We start from the raw sequence: 24,323 nt of genomic DNA on the forward strand, positions 1-24,323 counted from the left end.
AGAGGCTGGGCCCGGAATAAGGAACTTTGCCTAAGCCAACGCCTGGAGGTTTTCTGGATATTTAAGCAAGGAGAGTTTGAACAAGGCTAAGGCTGGAGAAGGAAGAAGGGAGCAGTGGGAGGTGCTTGGCTTGAGGGCAGAGCTGAGTACCGGACTTGCTCCATACACCCAGCTCACTGGATCTTCCCTAAGAACCCCCATCCTAGGGCTGGCGTTATTTGGAGCCTCCTTAGACTGACTACCTGTAAACAAAAACAAGATAGACCCGAGTGCAATTTACAAGCATACGGTCTTCACTGGAGATTCTTTCTCCTCCTTGGTGATGGCAGGAGACAGTGACTCCCAGTGAGTCAAGAAGCAGCGGGAACTTAGCCTCTCCTTTGGGGACTGGTGGTTGGAACCTGCCAGGAGAAACCTCCCTTTGTGACAGATGTGAATTACAATCAGTCAGGTCACGCCATCTACGCTTGAGGGCCTGGGCCACCCATGCCCACATCCCTCACTTTCTGACCCAACCTCTGCACCAATCATACCATGCCGTTCAGCCTCCAGTATCCCCCCAAAGCTGGATTCTCCCTCCTCCTGGTTTTCAAATGTTCAGGACCATCAGGATTATCTGGGAACTTTAGTATAAAATGCTGACATCTGGGCGGCTCAGTTGGTTAAGTGTCTGACTTTGGCTCAGGTCACGATCTCACAGTCCATGGGTTTGAGCCCCACATCGGGCTCTGTGCTGACCGCTTAGAGCCTGGAGCCTGCTTCGAATTCTGTGTCTCCCTCTCTCTCTCTGCCCGTCCCCTGCTCACACTCTCTCTCTCTCTCTCTCTCTCTCCCAAAAATAAACATTAAAAAATAATAAATAAAATAAAATGCTGATTCCTGCCTTCCCACATCAGGGGCCCTGAGGGATTCTGATAGTGGAGGTCCAAGGTAGGATCCAGAAAATACTTTAGTAACAAACACCAGATAGTGGTTCTGCTGCAGGTGTTCCCAGACCAGCTTTTCAGAAGCATTGCCTAACACCTTCCTTCTGCTTCCCTCTGTCACTGCTCAGGAGCTTGCCAATCGGGGGGCGGGTGGGGGGGGGGGGGGACTCCGGGACTCCGGTGTATTGGATCCTGGGATCCTCTGCCGCAGCCATCCCTGTTCTCCCCTCCCCTTGGCCACGGCATCCAGGCGCGGAGTTCTCCTTCCCTCTTCCCTCCCCGCCTTCCCAGTGACCGGCCGACAGGTGCAGGCCACCCTTGCGCACATCTTCAGCCCTACCAGCTCTCATCTCTAAATTCTCCCAAACACGTCCTCTTTCTTGCTGTCTCCAGTTCTGCTGTTGGAATTCTCCTCTCAATTCCAGCCAGCCCTTCTCTTCTACAGCTTCTCTAGGTCTCCAATTACCTCTTCAAGGGCGTACTCAAAAGCCTCTTTCTCCTCCCCCCCTTGACCTCACAGCTGCATCTGCCACTGCCAATCACCCTCTTTTCTGAACTTCCTGGCTCTGGCGGGGCGACCATATCAAGGCCAGCCCACACTTCGCCTTCCACCGCATCAATGAGCCCAGCCCCTCTGCAATGAACAGATCTCAGGATTTCCCAGGCATTCGTACTTGTCACTGCCTCAGATGCTTCCTTGAATCCCCTGAGAATTGGAATTCCACCGGGGAACCTAAAAAAAGGACTTTCTCCACTCAGGAATGCTCAAAGATCTTGTCTTCCGGTCGACGCCGGCCACCCAATTTGCAGCGCCCCGCGCCGCATGAAAATGGGAGTCCCGTATCTTTTCTTTGTTTTCAATTTTTTTTCTTATGTTTTATATTTGAGAGAGAGACAGAGGGCAAGTAGGGGAGGGGCAGAGAGACAGAGACAGAATCTGAAGCAGGCCCTGGGCTCCGAGCTGTCAGCACAGAGACTGACACGGGGCTTGAACTCACCAACCCCGAAGTCAGACACTTAACTGACTGAGCCACCCAGGTGCCCCGGGGGTCCCCTTATCTTAAAAGGATGAAGAAATACTGACATACTTTAAACCCAGTGCCTGGAGGACCCTTGACAGCGTAGAGCCCTGTGCAATGACACAGGCCACACGCTCAGGAAGCCGGCCTTGCTTGTGGGTGACCCGCCCTGTCGGCCCAGGGACTGTCCAGACCAGGTAAGTGGGTGAGAACATGCTAATCAGTCAGATAACATCAGAGCGCGCATTCCCAAGTCAGCAGCTAGTTTTCCCAGGGAAACACCCTCCAGGTTCACAGTCCATCAGCACCTGGTCTTGTCACGGGGAGCAGGGGGGGGTGGGGGACATGTGAATGACACAGCTGCGTTCTTCAGCCTCAAGGGGAAGAAACAGCTCAACAGCGTAGATCACAAGCATCCCATCATCGTCGCCGTGGCTTTGCATGGGACTATGGAAGGTGCGAAATTTTGTCCTCAACCCTGTGCTCTAGCTTTTCCCCACTGGAGCCCCTGAACCCCATGCGACCGGACCGAAGATAGAAACTAGAATCCCAGCCGCAACAAGTCTCCCTGCTTTCTTTGGGGCTGTGCCAAAAGGAGATAAAGAAAGTGTTGTATTAGGCAGCAGTAAACAGGCAAGGGACAAGCAGGCCTTTAATAGAACAGACCTTTATTGGGGCTAAAATGGCCCCGGGCTGACCCCACCCTAAATCCTGGCAGTGTCCACCGACAGGAATTCAGAGGAACAAAAACTCGGGCATTGCCGGCTGCACCCCGTGCATACATAACAGAAAGCGTTGCAGAAACCCGCAAGCAAGGAATACATAAATACCATTATCCGGCCTTTCAGCCAAAACTTATTTTTTCAGTCCAGATGACTGTGCTATTCTGCCTTCTCTGCCTCAAATGTCTGTCCTGTGACTCACAGGGAAGGCCTTGGGGACAATGAAATATCCCAGAGACCTAAAATAGGTCCTTCTCCCTCCCTCCAGCATCAGGATGAATTTCCTACAGCATTTGTTTCTTCCTTTATTAACCAGGCTTGAATGATAATATTGCCTGGGCTTAAGCGCTCATCTCTGTCAGCGGTAAATATAAATAACGAGCCACATTCATAGAAAAGCATGCCAGAATTTCATTGATTAACATCCTGTGCCACAGCCTCTCTTTGGAATTAAAAACCCTTTCAATGACACCGAACAGAAAAGGCATTGCACGAAAAATAGTTCGAAGAGGAGATTGTCATTAAAGCATGCCAAAAATAGAACTATTTTTATTTAACCATCCTCTCTCCTCTCCCCCGGCCCCCACCCTTGCAGGCTGCAAGGCTGCGCGCAGTTAAATCACCAGCATCACAGAAAGTAATTTCACCCATTTGAATTTTAGAAGCTTCAGAAGCAGACCTATGGATAATGCTTAGTTCATGTGCCTCTTTCCCCCACTGCAAGTGATAATTAAGGAAGTGATATGGCCAGATGTAAAATCCAGCTGTTTAGCAATCTATAGGAGGGTTTTAAAATTTCTTAACCATGCGTCAGACTCTGCCCCACTGCCAATGTCTTAATTCTGTCCCTCATCATCCTCCACACACAGCGTCCTGATTGGTCTCCCTGACTCCGGTTTCACACCCCTCCTGCGCGGGTTTACCACCGCTGACCAGCCATTGCAAACTGGTCGTTGGAAGGCCAGGCTCGCTTCAGGCTTGTTTGGCTTTGCAAGTACACGGGTTATTTTGTTGGGTTTGGAGTTTTAAGGTTTGAATGCCTTTAAATGGAGCCTGTGTGCTTGCTGCCTTGCACCTCAGCGCCCCTCTTCCCTCTGGCTCTGCCCTCTGGGGCCCATCCCCCACAGACCCTCCTTCCTCTTCTCTGAGGCCCCGTAAGTAGCTGAGTTGTTAACACTGGTCCAAGGAATGCAGTCTAAGCTCCTCAGTCTCTAACTCAGGATCCTGTGCCACGTCACAGCTGTCAACCTTCCCATCTTTGTGTCTCACAATTCTTTTACCTCCGCCTGCCCCGGTCTCCTCTCCTGCCAGCCTTGCCCGCCTCTGCATGGGGCCCGGACCCTCTTCTGCTCACCACAACCCTCTCTCCTTCAACTTGCAACTCTGCCTGAAAACCCAACTCGTCTTCCACGGCCCAGCTGAAAGGTCACCGTCCTTGTGAAGGGTTTGTTATTCTTCACGGTCTAGCGTGGTAGAAAAGCAAGGACCATCAGTTGGACCTGAATTCGAATCCTGGTCTTTGACTTACTAGGTATGAGAACATTAGCAATTTTCTGAAGGTCTTTGAAGCTCCACCCCCTGACTTGTAAAATGAGAATGAGTTATACTGCCATCGCAGGCTTGTTTTGAATATCAAAAGAAATAATGTATATTAAAGGTGCATATGTACTTCCTGGCACAGGTACACATTGTTACGATGATGTGCTTTTCTGCTTTCACAGAACATACTATAGCGTTTTCAACATTTGTCTTTTAGTGAATATATTTATGCAAATGTCCTTCTACGGAGTCACAGAGCAAGAGCCTCGTGTATTACATCACTGCATTTCCCACTGTGCCCAGCACAGACCTCCTACCTTGACATTCAGTAGACATGTACTAAATGGGTGCTTGCTCAAGTGATCTGTTCTGTTTCAATGAAACTGACAATCATTGGTCTAGCTAATACCCCATGAGAGAAACAGGGCTGAAATACTTTATGTCAACTCATACAATGTTTAGATTTCTTTCCTCATTTTTAGATTTTTAGTCTCATGATTTAGTTTTTAAGCCCCCAAATTATAACTTATTACTTATGTAAATATATGTATTTGTAATTAAAAAAAGTTTTTTTAATGTTTATTTTTGAGAGAGAGAGACAGAGTGCGAGCAGGGGAGGGGCAGACAGAGGGAGACACAGAATCCGAAGCAGGCTCCAGGCTCTGGGCTATCAGCACAGAGCCCGACGTGGGGCTTGAACTCATGAACTGTGAGATCATGACCTGAGCTGAAGTCAGACATTTAACTGACAGCCACCCGGGAGCCCTGCTTTTTTAAATTTTTTCATTTTTTTTATAGTGCTTCCTATGGACCAGGAACAAGTCCAGGTGTTTCACATTTATTCATTATGTAATCCTCACAACAAATCTGGGAAGTGGATTTGACTTACCAGCTATGAGAACTTAGCAATTTTCTGAAGCTCTTTGAAGCTCCACCCACTGACTTGTAAAATGACAATGAGTTATACTGCCATCGCAGGCTTGTTTTGAATATCAAAAGAAATAATGTATGTTAAAGATGCATATGTACTTCCTGGCACAGGTACCTATTATTATGACGTAGATGCCATTTTGCAGATGAGGAAACCGAGGCTTGTTGAGGTTAAGGTTAAGTAACTTGACTAAAGATCATGCAGCTAGCACGTGGTAAACCTGGATCCAAACCCAGGAAGCCCGGCTCCAGAGAACAAGATCTTTACCACTGCCTAGCACAGCCTCTAACATCCTATCACGAGATAAACCACAAAGCAGGAAGCAAATGGGATTGATCCAATTGATTTCTGTTTCACAAACAATATAACTTAATTCAGCTGATATCTCGATTGGCTAGACTATGCGCCCATGTGTGAACTTGAGCGTGATTGAAAAGGACTGATAGATGCTCTGTCCCCCAGCCGTTTGAGTGGGCCCTGGCAGGTACCCTTGGGTGGGCTGGAGGTCGCTTCTGTCTTTCCTATAGATCTAGGTATGACTCGTGGAGAAAAGCACTGGTTGACTGAAGAGGGGGCCACTCTGGCAGGAGCCCAGCTGGAGCCCAGCAGTCCCAGCAGAAGTAGAGGCAGCTGGGAGCAGAGGAAGAGGATGTCTGCCGCAGACTCTTGGCTCATCAGTGTCAATCAAAAAGGCTTGGCCTTGCAAATACTCGAGGCTTCGGGCTGAAATTGTCCAGAGGATTCATAGGGTTGAGAGTGGTAGCCTCAGGCCTGCAGAGCTCAGGACCAATTTGTGGCGGTGAGAATCACCCAGGCTTGCTCATTTGCTCCTGGGGCTCCAGACATATCCCCTGACAATATGTGCCTACCTTTTGTACCAGAGTCTAGGATCACAGACCATTTTCCACACTGTAATCATTGTAGTGGTGCTTCTTAAACTTTAATATGCAGATAGATTATCTGGGAATCTTGGTAAAAACCAAGATTCTTGGGGTGTCTGGGTGGCTCAGTCGGTTGAGCGTCCGAGTCTTGATTTCGGTTCAGGTCACGATCTCAAGGTTCGTGAGTTCAAGGCCCACAATGGGCTGTGTGCTGACAGCATGGAGCCTGCTTGGGATTCTCTGTCTCCCTCTCTCTGCCCCTCCCCCTGCTTGCTGATGCTCGATCTTTCCTCTCAAAATAAATAAATAAATATTTTTTAAAAAGATTCTAACTCAGTAGGTCCAATGTTGCCTGCAATTCTGCATTTGTAACAAACTCCTGGCTGCTGCTGCTGCTGCTGGTGTGTGGACCATGCTCCAAGCTGCAAGGGTCTATAGAACACTAGCCCCATGAGAGACATTCATAAGATATTACGGTTCTTTATAAAGGCCTTCTTACAACCTGTAATGTGCTAGAGTGCACCTGCAAGTCTCTAGGAAGGATCTATAATGTACAGAATTTCCAGACTTTATTTGCCCAAAGACCCTTTCTTGGTAGAATATCTCTTAACATTTCTGTTAAGATTAGGTTCAGTTTCTATGAATAGAAAATCCCAACTGACAGTGACTTTTTCTCTTCCACATAAAAGAGGTCTTAATAGTCTAGGGTTGCATGGCTCCTAGCAATGTCAGAGACCCAGTTGCCTTCGGTCATCTTGTTGCACTCTGCTCAGCACATGGTTTTCACATCAGAGTCCAAGATGGCTGCTCCAGTTTCAGTCACCACAAACACAGAAACACCATCAAGAAGAAGGAAGGGCAGGAGAAGGACACACACTCTCTTCCTTCCAGTGACACTTCCAGGAAGTTGCGCACACTGTCTACTCTTCTGGCTCATTGGCCAGAACTTTATCACGTGGCAAAAATGCAAGGAAGGCTGGGAAATGTCTCTACATTCTGAGCCGCCAGAGTCCCAGCTAAAAATTAAGAGTACTATTGCCAACAAGGGAGCAGTGGGTATTGAAGAAAAGCAAGCTCTTTCTATCATAGTGTCTTAAAGAACTAGTGAAATAGTTTGGGAAATGATACTCTCGTCTGAGTCCACTGTTTTCCATATCTGGGTGGTAGGTGAGCCAGGATAAGCATCCGTATCTCTTGACTCCCATTCCAGGTCATACTCAATTACTTTATGGTTCCTCTTTAGATGGCATCCTTCCTATCCCTTGTGGCAGAGAAGAGACCCCAGGGAGTCCCTATGTTGGCTGCTGAAAGCTACAGACCTTTTAGGAGCACCTGGCTGATTGGAATGACATGCCTAGCCCCCCCCGGGCTCGGAGAATGCATTAATGTCACAGAAGAAAGGTAAGGCCACTGGAGAATGAAACTGTGCGTCGTTATTTTGCCCTTGGACAGATTTGCACCAACAGGCAGAAGACAGCATCGAAAGTCGTAGTATTCATGCAATTTTAACGTCAACCCACTCTTTGTGAATGCTTCTCTGTGAATTTCTCGATGCTTTACCCTTGCATCGGTGCCTTCCTGTCTTCCAGTGTTGATGATCTGGTATGGGAGGCTTTGAGGCTCACTCTCTAACCCTGAATCATTGAGCAAAATCAGTCATGTCTCAGTGCTGTGATTCCTGTGCTAAATGAACAAGGAAAAGAGTAGGGGCTGGGGAAAGAGAGATATAACATTTCCTGTCTGCCTACTATGTGCCAGGTGCGGTCTAGGTGTTTATATATTTATCTTATTTAACACTCATTGCAGTTTATGACACAGACTGGCAATGACCAAGCCGGAGGCTGAACTAGGTATCTGTGCCTGGAAAATCCATCTCTTTTTACCGGGACAGAAAATAGGAGCCTCCTATGTGTGCTGTTCACTTTCTTTGTCTCTTGTGCTCCACCCTTCCCCCACCCCATTCTTTCACACATTGACTTTGTGTTCATCTTTTCCCAGTAATTAGTAAATTACAACCCCTGCATCTCAAATTCTTGACATTCATTTGCTGTTTCCCAGTAATTCATTCCATTTGGTATTTGCTTTGAAAACGACACAGAAGTGCTCGCTAATGCGGCACGCACTCCCTTGCCTGGATGAGGCTCTTCACCTCATTTATCACATTGCGTTGCTGGTCCTGAAGGCTGACAGGCAATTCAGGCTTTCTGAATGCAATTCAGGCATTGATTTTAATCTATAAAGCTTTGGCGTCTGGGTCCTGGCTGCCATGGAAATGAAATCGCTTCTTGGATACTTTTCTACATGCTGCTGCTAACTGTTCTGAAATGCAGGGCTCGGAGAGACATTTGTGTGCTGCTTCTGATGTAAAAATGTCCAATGTGAATAGCTTCTTAACTTTAACCATTATTGTTGACATGGAAAAGCAATCCGGAGCAAGGACACATGCATGGAATGTGCTTGCGTTCATAGGCCTACACTCTGAATTTATTGATAATATCAGGTGAAAACTAAACTTAAAAATACAGACTAAGAGATGGCCATCACATCTGGTTTGCAAACAGGAAATCCCTGAGCCCGAACAGGACAGTGGGTGCCAGGAAGCTAATGGGGAAGCATGGTGTTTAGACTCTCGTGTGCCATCTGATTTTCTCTCATGCGCACGGGGGAAGTCGGTGGCAGGAAAATGATTCTGAGATGCGTGTTTTGTCGGGATGGGGATGGGAAGTGTGAAAGTTTGGTGCTTGCACTGAAAGTGCGCCAACAGGCAGTGAACACACCCCCTTCCCCACCACCCACCGGGGGGGGGAATACGACACCACCTTTGTTCCAGTTGGCCTGGGAGGCTGGGAGAAGGTGAGGAAGATTGGAACAGTAAGGAGGATTTAAATGCTCTCCGCCAGTGTTCTGCTTTCATTCTCTTCACTAGAAGGTCCTGGTTCTCTATTTTACTGCTCACGTGGCATTCATTTCAAAATGCAATTCCTCGCTTCAACTTTTTAAATTCCATGACATTCTTTGCATTAGCAAAGAATGTGACAAGGCAGTTGACATGTTGACATATATCCCTAAAAGGACAGAGCTTTAATTTTTTAAAATAAGAATGTGTCCAAAAGTCAGAGACTTGAGTGAAAGTAGAAAGGGGAAAGGATGAACCTGAGGCATTTTCTAGTAACAAATGACAGTTGAATCCACTGTGTGGCTTTAGTTTTCCATAGGAGAAGGCTGGTGGACCATGACTCAGTATAGAGAGCTGGCTGGAACATGGATCAGCCTACAACATCACTCCATACGAAATGTTTGCTAGCACATATAACTTGGCCTGCGGATGCCCATCTCAGCTCCCATGAGCAGTTAAGGATAAACTTGACTACACTTTCTCAGGATCGCCCGTCCTTCTCCAATGATCCAGTTCTGTTTAGAAAGTCACTGTGAAAATCTTACCAGCACTAAGAACTGCACGTATAATGTTGGCAATGTTCTCTGTAGGGTTTAATTTTAGCAAGGCCAGGTCAAGCTGGGAGACGGAGCTAACATCAGCCTGGTAAATGCACACTGACTTTCTTCCAGACTGCAAACGATGGCTCTGTTTGTAAAACATCAAAACAACTGTGTGATTAAGTCAGTTCGGTCAAGAATCTCTCGGGGAGGAACATAATGACAGACTGGCTAGGCACTGTTGTTTTTTTTTTTTACTTTTCCAATGTGCCCTGTGTGGCCTTAGGTACTGGAGGAGTAGGCAGTGGATAGGAACAATGAACTCGCTTTATATTAGCCAATGCCAAGCCGCTCCTTGTAAAACCAAGGAGATAGCCACAGCATCAGGGAGGGCCACGTGCAAGGCGGGATAGTCGGCTGAGCGCTGGAACAAGCACCTGACCACCCTAAGCATCACCACAATTATGAGGCCTTTGCTCTGCCTACATGTTTCCTCCCCGGAAAAGACTGCTCGGATTCTCATCCACATTCTCAGATGTATCGGCCACCGACTGGGGCTTACAGAGATTCTCCCTTCGCTGAGAACAGCCCTGACTCATGGGGATGGGGCCCCAGCAGTCCTGTGTTACATGGCCCACTTCCCTACATACCTGTCAGATCCGGGGGAACTAAACCTACAATGGACAGATCAGGGCCCCACCTTCCTATCCACAGGGGTGGGTAAAAATGTTAGTAGTTTGTTGGGGCACCTGGGTGGCTCAGTCGGTTAAGCATCCAACTCTTGGTTTCGGCTCAGGTCATGATCTCACGGCTTCATGGGTTCAAGCCCCACATCAGGCTCTGTGCTGGCAGCCCAGAGCCTGCTTGGGATTCTCTTTCTCCCTCTGTAGCTGCTCTCCCCCCACTCATGCTCTGTCTCTCTCAAAATAAATAAATAAACTTAAAATAAATGTTAGCGGTTTGCTCGCAACTATCAATTGCCCTTTGAAGGCAACCGAAACTTAAATGGGTCCGCCTGGCATGGGTGAGCCAGGCTCATTTGAGTATTTCTACAAAGTTGGAGCTAAAAGAGCATCGTCTCTCTTCTGGGGGTGGAAACCGTGCGGCAGGACCTTAGCCCTGTGAGCAATCCTATCCTCCACCAAGCCGGAGATGCTGGTCTGCCATTCAAGGCAGTGATGAGAGATGGACAGACCCAGGGTCCTGGAGACATTTGATTCTTGGGCCCAACAGCTCCTTCCCTCTTGTGTTGGCAGTTATATGAGGCACCCCCTTATCCTTCCAATAAATTCTCTTCTGCCTGAGCTAAGTAGTGTTGGGTTTCCATCACTTGAGGCCAGCGTGACATATTGGCAAATTTTCTCTTCCTGACAGCTGACCTGTCCCACAATTAGATGACTCTGTGTGTGTGTGTGTGTGTGTGTGTGTGTGTGTGCATGCATGTGTGTGTGTGACAAATCGTCCATTTGTATTTGTCCCCTCTTTCCTCAACCTGTTGTATGTGGCACTCAGATGTTCAAGATTTCTTGAGGACACCATTCCTGTGACCCAAAGTTCACCTTGGCATTCCTGTCTGCTGCCATAGTCCACATCCTTATCTTCCCTCTATGCATGGAATTCTGTGTCTCCTGGCTCAGTACCTTCCCATCCTTTTATTACATTCCCCTGCCTCCGTGATTACTTGGGATTTCTGGCAGATAAGTGTGCAAAATTGGCAACTATGCCCCCTTATCCATCCAGGACTGTGAACTCTTCCTGTCTCTAAGAATTTTAATGAACATCCTATGTTCCTCCTCCCCCTTTCCTCTGTTAGCGTTACAGCCAGGCCCTTGGACAATTGAAAATTATCTCCCTTAAAAACAAAAACAAAAACAAAAACCCTAAGGGAGCCTGCTTTAAGGCTTCATTTTGGAACACTTGACCTTGATTTCAATAGACTTTAAGATTTTATTTCTGATGATGATATATAGAGGCCCTTAACATTCATTCTCAGATTTAATACTCACCATCTCCCCATATGGCAGACATTTCTTTTGGCTGCAGAGCATCTAAATTTCTTTCCTATATTTGTGAAATTAGTGGGAGACCGAAAGCTCTCCTATGGGAACTATTAAGGGTTGATAGTCACTCTTCTAGCCTCACGTGCAGCTAGAGCCTAAGCGCCCAGGAGATGTGTGCATCTGGGCTGAGAATCTGAAACTAATTAGTCAAAGAAGGGATCATGGATTATCCACTCTGTTGGTGGCAGCAAAGACAGCAACATCCAGTCTGTAGGGGCAGCCCTGGCCTTGGGGCCTCCAGTGGGCTCCAATGTCCAATAGCATGGCGGCAGTGTCCGTGTTGGACAACTTCTTTGGCATTGATCTTGGCTAAGGATGGGCTACACGAGCTCCATTTTCTCAATGTGGTTCTCCAGCCTTTCCCAAAGATTCTGTAATGTCCCCAGTACCCTTTTTTCATTTAAGTTTCTCACCGCTAGAAATTATTTTTTTAGTGTTTGTGTATTTTTTGAGAGAGAGTGAGCACAGGCAGAGGAGGGGCAGAGAGAAAGAGAGTGAGAGAGATAGAGGATCTGAAGCAGGCTCTGTGCTGACATCGTGAGCCCCGATGTGGGGCTCGAGCTCATGAACCATGAGATCATGGCCTGAGCTGAAGTCAGACACTCAACCAACTGAGCCACCCACGTGTCTCTAATAGCAAGAAACTATTATTGACGCACCTTCAAAGTGTTCCTGATAGGGAGAAATTTATTTTTTTCTTATAGCACACATGTGAGATATATAATCTGAAAGGGTAACACACGTAAGATCTAGTTGCTTCACTGATGAGTGAGCCGAACTGACTTCCAGCATCCATGATTCAATTCAGCTTTACTCTCTCTTATGAAATGGTAGCAGGCAGCTGTTTTTTTTTTGGGGGGGTGGGGCGGGAACGCAAAGGGGAGATACAGCTGATCAACGGAAGCTGTGGTGGAAGTGACGGAAGTACAAAGAAAGGAAGAGATGGTTTCTATCTGGAAAGTAACTTTATACATGACTTAAGTCCTGTGCCTAAAAAAGAATCCTAGATCTGATGGGATCACTTCAGCGATGCTTCTTCTTCTGTATGGGGGACATTATATTCCTGGAACTCTTATTATATGTGTATATTTGGTTTATCAACTAAATCAGGATGGTATTGACAATGAAAAGAGATGCCATCAGTGGAAATGTTGAGACGACAGACATAATGGTCAGCCTGAGGAATAGAGACTCAGATATTCTAGAAGCCCTTGGGGTCTATCAGGCACTGGGATACCTGTGGTGGTGTCAACTGCCCAGCACTCCTTCCTTCTTCCAATCGGATTCTAGTTCTTTTTCCTCGGGTCCAAAGCTGGAGACCGACAAGTATCAACATGCCTGCCACTTGCTCGCACCCCCCTATTTATGCATCTGGCGACACATTCCACATTTGCACACATTCTTACAGGGGTGATTTCCATAGCAACAGTAGGAGTCTAAAAAAGGCACCTGAGTGATGCTTTAAAGATAAATCACCCTCTTCAAGAAGTCTTCCCTCTGGGGAGCGACAGCCTATCGCCTCTTAGAGTCTCTTAGCTTTCTGCCACTTGTGTACATTTCCAACCCCAGCTCACTGTCTTCCAGCTTAATTAATTACAAACACTTTAGCCTCCTTTTTAGGCCAGGAGATAAAGAGAGATCCCTGCTGGACAGCTGTGGTTTACAAGTGTTTTATGAACCGAGAAGGAAGGAGGAGAAAAAAACTTGCATGTTCTGGGTGCCACCAGACACCGGCCACTTTTACTTATTTTGGCTCATTTTCTTGGTGGCCCAAGCGGAACAAGGACACCTCTGCATTGTGGGCCGAGCCTGTGCAAAACTGGCAAATCTTACATCCAACCTTTCATTCCTGTACGTCATCCCTAAGATAAGCCTGAGAAGAGAAAGCATGTAGTTAGAGAGGGTGTGCGTGGGGCAGGGGACGCAGGTGTCAGCGGGAGAGCTGAACGCACGGGATTCGGGCTGGCTGTTCTGTTTCCAAATCCTTCGTCTCATTAGAGCAGAAGGGACGGAGGGAGGAAAGACTGGCACCGATTTATTTTCTGAGCTGAGGGGTCATGCCCTGCAAGCACAGGATATTAACTAATTGGGATTTGCTTCCTTGACACTTATCTGCCAGCCTCAATGAGTTCTCGTCTTTTTTTTTTTTTTTGATTTAAAGAAATTTGTACTCAGCGTTATCTTAAAAAATTTTTTTTTAATGTTTATTCATTTTTGAGAGACACAGAGAGACAGAGCATGAGCGGAGGAGGGGCAGAGAGAGAGGGAGACACAGAATCTGAAGCAGGCTCCAGGCTCCGAGCTGTTAGCACAGAGCCCGACGCGGGGCTCGAACTCACGAACCGTGAGATCGTGACCGGAGCCGAAGTCAGACGCTCAACAGACTGAGCCACCCAGGCGCCCCCTGAGCGTTATCTTTTTAAACAAAGTATTAGTAATTTTGCAGCTCCCTATAAGAATCTCCACTTTTTGGGACTCTATCATCATCATTTTTTTTTTATTTTTTATCTTTTTTAAGTTTTGCCCTTTTGTGCACATATAGAAAAAAGGTTTGTCTCACCTGTATTGCAGAATTCAATTCATTCATTTGTTCGTTCATTCATTCATTCACACAGGTATTTATGAGCCTCCTCCTTTGTGTCAGTCATGGTGCTTTGGGCTGAGAAATGCAAATGGGCGTGGGTCTTGTCATCGAATTGAAAGAAAGAAATTAGTTAATTATACAAGTATATAACTACAAATTGTGAGAAGGGCAACTGTGATCATGTCAGAAGTGCTATGGCACAGCCCGTTTCCCCCACATTCCACCATTAAGATCTTTCCATTTGAAGGATGGATGCGTTAGCACATTAAGACATCCACCATGAGTAAGTTTGATCACATTGTTTTCCTCCAAACAGACACATGAAATCAGTGTCAGAGGATTTATGGACTCGATGAATAAAGGAACATTTTGAGAACATTGGACATTATTTGCCAGAAAAGGAAGGAGAAGGACACAGAATGAGAAGCCAAGAGCACAGGAAACAGATCTGTCCTGAGGAGGGCCTTACCCAACACTGCACATACCTAGAGAAAGGATAAATATAAGGTACAGGGAATGGTCTTACTTTCACTTGTCATTAGTACCTGAGCTATTCAAAGCTAATTTTCAGTGACTTCAGATTAATAATAGACACAGGTGTTTGGCATTCACTCTGAAACCAAGTGGCATCTTTTTATTAGAGGTTTTCCAGATGGCTGCATTCAATTCTGCCAGCCGCACAGATGGGAAGGGTTCCCTTACCTGGAGGAATCTGCATATCCCTTCTCTTGTTACTTGTCAACGGTGGTCTCCTAAATGAGATAACACAGGATATGGTTGAGTTAAATGAATGTTTTTTTTTTCCCTGGTTATGACTTACTCTCTGGTTATGGTTTCTTCCTGGTTATGTCCTTAATCCCTCATCTTATCGGATTAGATCAAACAACGTGCAAACTTGAAGTCTCTCCCCCTTTTCCCTTATTTTACCCTGAAGCCCAAGCCAGAACTAATTATGAGAAATCAGCTCCTTGGTTTGCTTTCTCCTGGGCTTCCACCTGGCCCTGAATTCCCCTCTGGATAAAAACACCTCCGAAGATGCAGGCTCAGCCAACACTGTTTTACCTCTCTAAAGGCAGAAGTGAAAAGAGAGTTTCCGCAGGATTAATTCTCATTCCGTCACCCTTTCCACCAGGGTTTCTATTGCCAGGCCTTGGGAAGGGTGTGTCGATCCTCAGCTAAGCCCATGTAAAATCCTTCCTAAGTTCAGAGTCGGGGAAAGAGAGAATGCAAACACTCTTTCAACTTTCATTTGGGACATTTCATGTTGTGTAAGGAGCTAATGTGACTTTCCTCCAGCATTTTCCCTTCTCTTAATTCAAACAAGATCCTGAAGTTCTCTTGGGGTCTGAATTTCAGTGGGATTTTGCTTTATGTAGGTTGGAACCCTTGTATGTTTTTCAACTTCATTTTAACTTAAGACATGTCAAGGAGCTCTGTCTCTGGGCCTGGCATGGAGTGATCCTGGAAGTATAGAACTATGTCATACAACATCTCAGCTACCATATGGCTTGTTGATAGCCTTTGCAAAATAAAAATTGAATTAATCATTCAAGTATAAGGCAACCGCTCTCCTTTCAGGAAATTTGGAATCTAGTGAGAGAGATAAAGGCATGCACACATAAAAAAAGATACCCAGGGGCGCCTGGGTGGCTCAGTCAGTTAAGCGTCCAACTTCGGCTCAGGTCATGATCTCGCTGCTTGTGGATTCAAACCCAACATTGGGCTCTGTGCTGACATTGGACTCTGAGGCTGCATCCTGCTTCAGATTCTGTCTCTGTCTCTCTGCCTCTCCCCTGCTTGTGCTCTGTCTCTCGCTGTCTCTCTCTCAAAATACATACATACATACATATGTACGTATATAAAAATTAAAAAAAAGATACACAAAGTAGTGTGGTACAATGGAAAGTGTTTTAGGCTGGAAATGAAGAGCCTATGTCAGAGTTGTGGTTCTGACATTTATAGATGGTTTATTGACTCAACATTACTTCCCTGAACCTCCCCCCCCCCCCCCCAGTTTTCTCACCTGCAATGTGAAAAATTGGACTAAATACTATCGGGTGACTCCCCATAATTTCTACCTGCAGATTATATTTCAAATGTATCCTCTTGTTTCCATGTTCACTATTACTCCTGTCCAAGCTACCACCAGCTTGCTCCTCTAGCATCGGAAAAGCCTCTGGTCTCCCCACTCCCAGTTTTGCCATCCTAGAGTTTATTGTTGCAGCCAGAGTAACCTTTTGAAAATACAAATCATATGTTATCACATGCCTCTCCCCTACTACCTAAAATCCTCCAATGGCTCCCAACTGCACTTGGAAAAACATAAACCACATAGCTCGTGGCTTCCATAGCCCGATCTCTGATTATCTCTTTGACCTTGTCAACTTGTGCTCTCCTCCTCATCCACGATGTGATTACCACCTTTTTTGTCCCAAACCATGCCCATAGCCCTCCTATTCTTCCATCTAGAAAATTCCCTTCCCAATGAACCCATGTCTTCTGGGCTTTTTGCCCTAGGCATTCCTATTCTCTTTCTCTCCCTCAAAGTAGGACCATGAACCAAGGAGTTAAGGAGCAGAAATCAAGATTGGGTTCCAGTCTAACTGAGAAGTTAAGTGGAGAGTAACCTAAAGGTTTCTAATTTGAGAGGTTAATGGAGGCAGGAGAAAAAAAAGAGAAGAGGTTCGCGACATGTTAAAGGAACTTCCAATGGCTAGTTTAATAAATCCTCGTCTTTCTTTAAATCCTCCCCTTATCTAGAACACATAAGCCTTTTTTCACAGAGAAGATGGTAAGCCCATTATGGCTAAACTGGTTGCTGTATTCAGTGTCTGATTTGATCGGTCAGTGCCCTGTTCTTATTGGTCAGTGCCCAGCTCATCCAAGTGTTAACATTTTTTTTTTTTAATTTTTTTTTTCCAACGTTTATTTATTTTTGGGACAGAGAGAGACAGAGCATGAACGGGGGAGGGGCAGAGAGAGAGGGAGACACAGAATCGGAAACAGGCTCCAGGCTCTGAGCCATCAGCCCAGAGCCCGATGCGGGGCTCGAACTCACGGACTGCGAGATCGTGACCTGGCTGAAGTTGGACGCTTAACCGACTGCGCCACCCAGGCGCCCCAAGTGTTAACATTTTTAATATCATGGCTGCTAGTGGCTCTTCAAGTATCCTGCTTTCCCTTTCTGAACCATCTCCTGCTCTACGCTAGAATGCCATCCCTAGTCAGAACTTTTCAACCTTTTCCTCCCAGGGACCTATAAAGGTAGAAATTCCTAGCTTTGAGGTTGTGGACCAAATTTATTTCAAGACTCTTCTTTAACCCTTACAATTCATCAAAATGTGTATTCTTCATTAAAAAAAATCTCTATTTGTTTTCATACAAAAAATATGTTTTAAACTGCTATCAAGGTTTGCAGTTTAAAGAACAGGTACTTGCCTTAAAGGTCCTTGCAGCTTAAAGAACAGGCTTGGAAGTCAGACCGCTAAGAGTTTAGATCCCTGTTCTTCAGCTTACTCATTGTATGACCTTGAGCGAGTTACCTGACCTCTCTGAGCCTCCATATTCCTTATATGGTTGTTGAGCACATGATAAATATTCTATGGATGGTGAGCACCCTGAGGGCCAGAGTCTGTGTTTTGTCCATCTTCATATTCCTGACAGAGACTAGAAGAGTGTCCTGTCCATAGAAGTCACTTTATATGCATTCATTCCTCTACAGCAGACATATGTGCACCTACGGTTATCCAGTTTTTACCACTAGATGGAGAGCATGTATCCTAGGATTTTTAATCCATTAGTGATAGAGCAAACATTTGTCTATAGTGTCTTAGCCAAATCAACCTATTTGTTAATGACAATCTTATTAAAACTAGCTCTCAAAAATGCAACTGTAAGACAACTTTCAGAGCTAATTGTTCTTAAAATAACTGAAAGGCAAAAGCAAGGGAGAAACACTAACTTCAGGATAGCACTTACCTCTGGAGATGGGATAAATTGGAGTTGGGTGGGAGCGGGGAGCTCTAAATGTGTCTAACCACTGACTTATTCCAAAATAGATTCCAAGAAAATATGTCTAGAAGTGTCAACCTTGGAGTAATTCTGGGTAGCAGTAGTGAATACGCACGAGTATTTCTCCGTGTTTGAAAGTTTTCACACTTGCATTTTTTTTTTTAAGTGAGGGAAAAGACTCAAAGATGAAATTTACACTCACGGTTTCTATCTCTACACATGCTCCCTAACGAGCTCTTCAATGTTTTCCTCAGAAAGCTGCAATTTGCAACAGAATCTACACCATAGCAAAAACCATACAGTGCCTTTCCGTGTGGTTTCTCCCCTTGCCACCTTCCTACTGAACCTTACATTTTTGCCCTGAAGTCACGTTCTTTAAAGGTTAGCACCTCAACTCAGTTGGCTAATTAGTTCTTGTCTCCAAACTGGGTTGCTCTCAACTAATTTGAAAGATGTAGAAAAACCATGTTGCCTGTCTGTTCTGATTACTATTGCTACATAGCAAACTACCCCAAACCTTAGTGGCATGAAACACCCATTTTATTAGGCTGATGGAAATTTGCTCCATGATAGGTGGGGCCTCAAGTTGGAAGACTTAAACTGAGGGGTGACTTGGCAGGTGGAAGTAATTTGCTGGTTAGGGGATGGAAATCACTGGGGGGGGGGTGTCTTTGCCCACGTGTCCAGTCGTTGATGCTGGCTGTCACCTGAGACTTCAGCTGGACTGTTGTAACTTCTGGTTAGAAACAAGTCACTATGGTTGGCCTGGATTCCAGGGGAGGGGACAGAGATACAGTACTCTCAATAAAAGGGGTGTCAAAGAGTTTACAGGCATATGGTAAAACTCTCACAGTATCCTCTCAACTCTGCTATTACAATAAAGTGAAACTGATAAACCTGGACCCCACTTCCTCTTTGTCCACTCAAGTGATCTACATGGAGGACCATTTGAGTATATCCACTAAATCATCTGGGAACATATCTGGTCAAGTTCAGGTAACTCAGGTTTAAACTAACATGGTAATTCTTTTTATCAGCCCTGTTGCTTTTGAAAGCTGATCGGTTATTTTTTACGACCAGTACACATAAAAGTGTGCATCATAAGTAACATTTCTAATAAAATTTCCACCACACATGAGATGGTCTCAAAGGGGAACTTTGTTAATTATCTATTGCTGCATACTGAATTAGTCTAAAACTCAGTTGCTTTAAACAACAAACATTTGTGATCTCACAGCTTCTGCGGGTGAGGAATTTGTGAACGGCGCAGCTTAGTGGCTCTGGCTCGGGGTCTCTCATGGGGTTGCGGTCAAGATGTTGACCAGGGCTGTCGTCGGAAGAATTCACTGAGGCTGAAGAATCCGCTTCCAGCATGGCTCACTCACTTGGCTGCTGGCAAGAGGCCGCAGTTGCTTATTGGTTCTCGGCAGGTGACCTCAGTTCCTCCACATGTGGGTCTCTTCATGGGACTGCTTTAGTGTTCTGGTGACATGACGGCTGGCTTCTTCCAGAGTGAGCGATCCGAGAGAGAGAGCGAGGAGGAAGCCATCGTACCTTTTATGTTCAGATCTTTGTAAGTGACACCAGGTCACATTCTGTTCATTAGAAGTGAGTTACTAAGTCCAGCTCAGACTCAAGGGGAGGGGAGCTAAGGCCCACCTCTCGAAGGGAGGCATATCAAAGAATTTGTGATTATATATTAAGACTACCACAGGGAGTTTGAAGGAGAGGTTCCTGTCACTCTGTCCTGAAGGGATCTGTCTCAGGACGGCTGTTTTTATTCACGCAACCAGTGTGGGGAAACAGGTCACTTCCATATGGAAAATCAGATTTCCACTTTGCCGTTCCGATGGGAAGTAGACCTGAATGCTCTCTTCTGCTTGCTCATGTCTTTGTAGGACGGGAGCTATGATTCTTGCCAATAAAAGCTTGGGGAATGCTTGAACACATTGTGTGTTTTATCTTTCCACGCAATTGTGTTAATATTATGGAGGTGTGGGCATTCCAGTCCCCATTCCAACCGCCTCATTGACACGAGGGTTAATTTGGCCACCCAAGTTGCCTGGACAGGCGTGTCCTTCCTCACACTCCATTTTTCTATTACGTGTCTTGCAAAACTCTAAACTTGAATGGTCAGGATGATAGATGAGGCTATGCTTCAGGCCAACGTAGACCATAAGATGCAGAAAAATTGCCATTCCAAAAAACCAAACCCAGTGATGTGAAGTGCAATCCTGAGTAACTCTTTCTCATCCTTAATGAGTTGGAGCAGAAAAGAAGCAATTGCTCATCTATCTGAGAAAGGGAGACCTAAGTGCACTTAATTCAAGTGTCTTAAAGGAAGATCTTCTATGAATCCTAACTTGGGAAATGCCAGTCCTTAGGACGGAATAGCCAGGTCCCTGACAGGAAGGTGGGGGTAATTCCCTTCAAGGAAAAAGAGTCGAATTGTATCTGGTTCTGGATCTAATTCAACTTGACTACTTAGCAGTAAAGATAAATTGAACCCACAGAGAAAACTGAAAATAGCATTTTCCTGGCAAGTCCTTCAATGGACTTAGTGTGTTTAGATTTATGAGGGGGTGAATGACCTTCTCTGCCTTGGTTTTTCACATTTTCGTGTTTCCAGGACTGATTTTCCATCTGGCCTAACCAGAGCCTGAAGTTGCTGAATCGAGCAGAGCCGATAGGTCTGACTTGAACTGGCTGGGACAGAACCGGGTAAGACAAATAGGCTCCTTTCTGAAAGGCCTATCAAGCAGAAACCTGGGCCTCCCTCCTCCCCGCCGGCCTCAGAGCCTAACCCTGAAACAGAACATGGAGCAGGAGCAGGCCTGGGGGAGTGTCCGTCCAAGAAGCTGGCTGTGTGAAAAGGAAGGATGTCATTAAGTGCAAGAACGTTGTCACACAGACCTGGTTCCCTTCTCAGAGTCCTGGGCTGCCAGGGCCAGAGAAGGCTAAGTGGTCAACTTATTTCCAGCAGCCCCAGAGAAACACAGAAGAGGGCAAGTTTCTCTAAGCCCAAGAAGGGCTCAGGAATCGCAGAGCACTCTTTGACTTTGGAGGTACCCGACGGAAGTGACAGAAAGACCCTGCAGCAGAAAGCAGCCAGACGGAGTAGGGTCGTTGACGTTCCCAGAATGCCGGTAACCGGAGATGCCCTCCAGGTTCCCCATGCTAGCAGAGAAGGAAAACAAGAGAGAACATCCAGAATTCACTTGGATTGAATTGAACTTGGATGAAAAGGCAGAAACACGGAGGGTTTGTAGCAATGAATAAGATTGCGTGTGCTTTGAGTATTTTTTTTTTTTAATTTGAGAGAGAGAGAGTGCGAGTTGGGGACAGGGGCAGAGAAAGAGAGAGAGAATCTTAAGCAGACTCCACGCTCAGCGTGGAGCCCAACATGGGGGGCTCGATCCCACGACCCTGGGATCATGACCTGAGCCGAGATCAAGAGTTGGATGCTCCACCTACTGAGCCACTCGGGCGCCCCAAGACTGCGTGTTCTCACATTAAGCACGTGAAGTCTCATTACAGAAAATAATGTGCTATTTCTTGCACAGCCGAGTTGGTGGCTTACGAAAAGTAGAACCTGACCGTTCTCTCTCTCTCTTATACCTTTCCCTCTTTTTCATGTCACACAGAGGGAAGCAGCTGTTTGGGTTTAGTGTATCTCTCAGCGTCCCAGGATGTGACCGTGGTCATGCAGCGTGAAGTGACAGCACCAGCAAGTCTTCTAGATGAGAGGCCAGAAAATATTTTCTTTAAAGGGCCAGGCAATAAATATTTTAGGCTTTGTAAACTAGACAGTCTCTGCAACCCTCCACCGCTACCACCATAGCACAAAAGCAACTGTCGACAACGCGTACGTGAAGGGGCACAGCCGTGTGCCAATAAAACTCTACTATGGACACGCCACCCTGAGTTTCATACAGTTTTCACGTGTCACAAAATCTTCTTCTTCTTTTGATTTTTTGCAAGGGTTTAAAAATGTAAAAACTATTCTTAGTTTGCAGGCCATACCAACACAGTGGCGCGCTGAATGTGGCCCCTAGGCAGCGGTTCACCAACCCTCATTTCAGACTGACCACAGCTCTCCCGACGGGGAAGGGATTAATTTATGCACGTTCATGGCTCTGGGTAAAACGGTCTGATTCCTTAGCAAAATGCCCAGGAGATAGCATCACCCTGGAAATTACAGAATCTTGTCTCATGGGCTCTCTCTGGGGATCGGCCTTCTTAAGTAGCTCCAAGGCAAGTGACTAGCTTTACACCTGACTTAGGTCAACTCACATTCAAGCTGCTAAGGTATCGGCTGGGCTCTAAGCCCCAGGAAGATGGGGCTCATGTCTGCTTTCCCTGCTGCTATATTGCTGGGGTCTAAGGTAGTATCAGACACAGAGTAGGCATTCAACAAATGTTTGTTGATTGAATGACTGAGTGATTGGAAAGCCCTTTGCAGCCCTTTTCAGCACTGTTTTACTCCAACTTACACGAGTTATACAACTCTCACTCTAAAAATGCCTGTACCAGTGATTTAGGATTCAGAAGACTCATCATGCATAAATAGAAGAGTTTCTTCAAAAGTTGGACCAAAATTCCATGTCAGTGTGAAATTACAAAACCACTGCGAGTTCTGTTTCAGAGAGGACCTGTCTGCACCAAGAAGCTGAAGACCAGTAGCTGCAAATATCAGAGACTGTTCTCGGTAAGGCAGGTCCCACCTGAGCCTCCCTCCTGACGCTAATTTTTACCCCTGGAGATGGCCTCCACTGTTATGCCCATGACATGAAAAAGCCACCTGGGAAACTTATCAGGGACCCAGGACACGGGAGGAGCCAATCGTGAAAATCGCTTTGCTCTGTGCTAAGTTGGCAGGTCTCTCCCCATTAAGCCATCCAACATCCAGGCAGAAGAGAGCAAACTCAGGGACCACACAGCCTGTGGCTACCTTAGTTCAGCATGTAATGTGAATAAGCTTCACAGCTCTCCTTTTAAAGTGTTCTTTTTTAAATCCCAAGTAAATTTGCAAAGGGAATCACAAGAACGTGAGAGACTTTGGGACGGTAACTAATACGTGGTACCAAGGCGAAGCAAAAGAAAAAGATCAAAGATTAGTTTCTCTAAGCTGGGTGGCACCTTGGCACAGAATCCTGGGAACAGATGCCGGCTGATTTGAATTAAAAAAGAGCAGAAGTAACCAAAGATAAGAAATAATTGGCTAAAAGATACAAAGCCATACTTCTGACCGGGAACAATAAAGTTTTTCCAAGCAGATGTTAGAATAACTGCCTTTTTAAAAAACAACTCCAAGGAAAACTAGGAAAAGAGAAGCATTGTTAAATATTTTCCTCCAAAGTTTAAATTAAGACATGGTCAGAGAAGAGGAGACCCCTTCCCAAGCCTCAGCAGGATAAATCACTCTAGTGGAGGCCTTTGTGTTCCTGGAGAATGATGTCAGAACCCATCCCAGGAAGAAGAAAGAAATGTTTGCGCTAAAGGTCACTTGAGAACTGTAAGGATAAATGCTATTTGTAATGACTTAAAAAGGCTTCCAGGAAGGAGAGGAGTCAACTCACTGTTTCAGAATCAATGAAAAAGGTAAATCTCTCCTGGTTGAAAACTTTCAGGGTCATATGGACATCCTAGAGAGTCCATGAAACTTTGAGGGGAAAGAATCCAAGAGTATGATTATGGAAAATCTATGTTATAGTGTTTAACTCTTACAAGTATATTGTGCGTTCACATATGTGTCAGTCATGAAAAAATAATTGGGAAAGTTTCTGACAGCAAGCAGAAGGCAGAGGCTAACAATCCCTCCACCTTGTTTATTGACCCTGGGAGTCTTAGGTTGATCAGATATTCATGGGGCATGGCGGTATCTAGGGGTACAGAGGAAAGAACGCTTGTCCGTGGTACAGAAGACCTGGGTCACATTCCCGCTCCATTGCCTTCTATCTTTGACCACTGCCACACGTTTCAAAGCCTTACCTCCCCATTAGTTAAGGGAAGATGATGAGTGTTCCTTGTAGGGTTATGGATTAACGAAGTCCCTACATAAAGGGGACACATAGTCGGTGCTCAGTAGGTGGATTTAAGTTTGTTGCATTTGAATCAACCCGGTAGCTAATTCATAGAGCACTTACTATGTGTAAGTACTTTATTCACACTGTCTAGATCTTTCCAACAGCCCTGTGACCAGGGGGGATGGTTAT

The sequence above is a fragment of the Prionailurus bengalensis genome, chromosome D2 (genome assembly GCF_016509475.1).
Source record: "Prionailurus bengalensis isolate Pbe53 chromosome D2, Fcat_Pben_1.1_paternal_pri, whole genome shotgun sequence".
NCBI classification, from domain to species: domain Eukaryota; kingdom Metazoa; phylum Chordata; class Mammalia; order Carnivora; family Felidae; genus Prionailurus; species Prionailurus bengalensis.